Consider the following 3,017-nt stretch of genomic DNA (forward strand, 5'->3'; position numbering starts at 1 on the left):
AGTAATTAAATCACAACTATTATATCTAAAGGTAGCTAATAAATAGTAAATGAGACAATAATAAAAAGAATACCAGAAATTAACGAGGTTCGGCAAAATTTAATTTTTGCCTAGTACTCGGACACAATCAACTCAAATAAATATATTGACTTTAGTAACTTTAAAAATAAATATCAGGAAAAGAGAATTTCATGACATTTATAAGAAAGAGTTGCAAAAATAAGGACATTTAATACAAAATGTCACAATTATAGTGACATTTATTCCAAGTGTCATGTTATTTGTCGGTAATTAGCAACATTTACCACAAATGTTAGAAATTTCTCTACATTTTTTTCGGTAATTGAACGAAAATTTTAGTATTTTATCTTTCCCTCCCATAAGTGAAAATTTTAGACATAAATGAATAAAGCAAAAAGCCCTCATCTATCGAAGTTTAGGAGCTGTCGTCGCCTCTGCCCCACTTATTTCTCTCTCACCATCACCGGCAACCATTCCAGGTAACCCAACTCATCTCTCTCTCTCTCTCTCTCTCTCTCTCTCTCTCTCTCTCTTTATATATATATATATATATATAATATATATATATATATATAAACTGCCTATCTCTTTTCTGAATTCTGGGTTTTCTATTTGAATCGGAGATCTATGTTTCTATGAAGGATTTCCACCCTTGTAAATTTTTATCTTTATAAAATAAGATTCGAGAACTAGTTTTTTGAGTATCGTCATCGCTAATTGACATCTTGTTTGCTATTTTTTATGTTTTTTATTTTTGAAAATTTTGCCAATTAATATTACTTCAGTTTTGAGTTTTAGGTGGACCATTAGGATTTTCTATGAAAAGTTGTAATCGATATCTTTTCCACCTTTATGATTGTGAACTGATTCTATGACGTAGGACAATTTAAGGAACTACCTTCGTTTCAGCCGAACTCTTTTTTCAGTTTTTAATTTAGACTTTGTATCTGCCAAGTACACTTCAACACTTCGCTAATATGACATGTTGGACACTGAGAAGAGTAATTTTAGCACTGTATTTTTAAATTTAAATTGGATGCTCAAGTTCGAGTTCTATTTAGAGGATTGCTTTTCAACCTGCTTTGGAATGAGATAGTAGATTCATGTGAATGATGATCTATGGGTTTTGGCTATTAAACTCTGTTTCATTGCGATTTCAGGTAGTCCAATGTTTCATTGGAATTTCAAGTAGTTCCAATATATGGTTCAGTTAAGAAGATTATTCTTAGCCTCTTTTGCGTAGCACGACACATTTGGCCTTCTAGTCAGGTTGGAGTCATAATTCTTTCAGATTTTATTTACATCTTATGTTTAAGTTTGCACTTTGATTTGTGTATTGTAGGCCATTATTCTTATCTAGCATTAGATGGAAAGAGCTGGTGAATTGTTCATTTGAACATTCGGTTGAGCTAACATTCATTGTCTTATAGGCAAAATGTGTGCTCTAGCATATCATATTCTTAATATACTCTTGCTAAAATGGTCCTGAGCTAATTTAATAAATATATTAAGCATAAATATGAATTTTCAGCCAAGAAAACTGTCCTAAATTACTTTTGAAATTTGATAGCGATTGTTATTTAACTCTCTTCCTTGACAGAGAAAGAGACATAAAGTTGTGGCAAAAGATAGAATTCTTCTCCATAAAACAGCACCTATAAAGTATTTCTTCTTTTCTTATTCTTTTGGACGGCAAGTTTGGTTAAGCATCATTGGTTGTTTCAAGTCTCTATAGTCATATATGTGGATTTTTCTTCGTGTGGTGTTCTTTTGGTTAAGTACTTTTGTGTTATCTTTATTTCTGCTCAATAATTCGTATCATTTCCTCCGTATTAACTTTCAACTCTGAACTCAATTTGTATATACAAGGGAGGCCTTTCCTTAGAGTGCAAGAGTGGTGATGTATAACTAGTTACTGGATTCAAGTTCTGTTTTTTCTTTATGTTGTTATCCCTTTTAAATGTTTGAGAAAGATCTGGGGTTGATATTGTTGAGTTGCAATTTATTCTACTTAGGAACAATTGTTAGCATTCTTAATTTACTGAAAGAATTTATTTTTTTAAGATCAACTTGTAAATTCTGCTTTTTTGGGAAGTCTGATCTCTGAATTCTAGTGCTTGATGTTTTTCTAATGTAGCTTGATAATCAAATCTAAGTTTTGAATAGTCTAATATTTTTTGTCGGGTTAACATAATCAAGAACTGCAAACAGTGGAGCTGGTACGAAGAAAAAGAAGAGGGTAAATTTTGAAAACAATAAATGTACTCTTCTTGTACTTTATTATATAGTTATATATTTTTTATGTGGACTTCTTGTACAACATTTTTGGTGGATGTGAGATCAATTACTAGCAAGGGAATGCTCGACTTTTGGAAAGATGCATCCATAAAGCTTTATTGCATAATTTATTCTGGAAGTTAAGGGAAGTAGCTCCAATTAGGAGTGATTCTAACATAGGTGTATGCTGGATTCACTGTCTTTTATGATTTAATTAGTTTTTAGATTTGTCTTTTCTGATTTAGTTAGTAATGGAGAGATGATTTGATTTGACGTCATCAAAATTGTAAGGAGTACGCTTATTCGATCATCACTTTGTTCTTTTGATACAATAATAAAAGTTATTTTCTTTAGATATATTTTGTATTTATTACATTGATTTGGTGTTTCATATTTATGAAATTGCAGACTTGATATAAATATTTATGTCACTATGAAAGTATTAACATTAACCTAAATGTTGAAATTTTTGATACGACATTTCCCAAAAGTTATAAATAAATGTCGTGAATATTTTATTGACATTTTAATATAAATGTCGGAAATAAGATTGTGACATTTTATAAAGGCTATAAATACATGTTGTAAATCTTTTACCAACATTAGGTTAAATGTCATAAATTTCAAGTGACAATTTTATAAATGTCGCAAATCTCTTACCGACATAAACATAAATGTCAGAAAATTCCAGACCCCAAAATTTACGACATTTAGTACAA

At 30.3% G+C, this 3,017-nt stretch overlaps 1 long non-coding RNA gene across 1 annotated transcript; it reads left to right on the forward strand.

The window, feature by feature from the left end:
• Positions 1 to 256: 256 nt before the first annotated feature.
• On the forward strand, positions 257 to 2,655 carry LOC104091141 (uncharacterized). Its single transcript, XR_004505679.2, has 2 exons — positions 257 to 500; positions 1,182 to 2,655. It is a non-coding gene; the product is annotated as an uncharacterized lncRNA (long non-coding RNA).
• Positions 2,656 to 3,017: the final 362 nt, after the last annotated feature.

This window comes from Nicotiana tomentosiformis, chromosome 1 (genome assembly GCF_000390325.3).
Source record: "Nicotiana tomentosiformis chromosome 1, ASM39032v3, whole genome shotgun sequence".
Classification (NCBI taxonomy): Eukaryota; Viridiplantae; Streptophyta; class Magnoliopsida; order Solanales; family Solanaceae; genus Nicotiana; species Nicotiana tomentosiformis.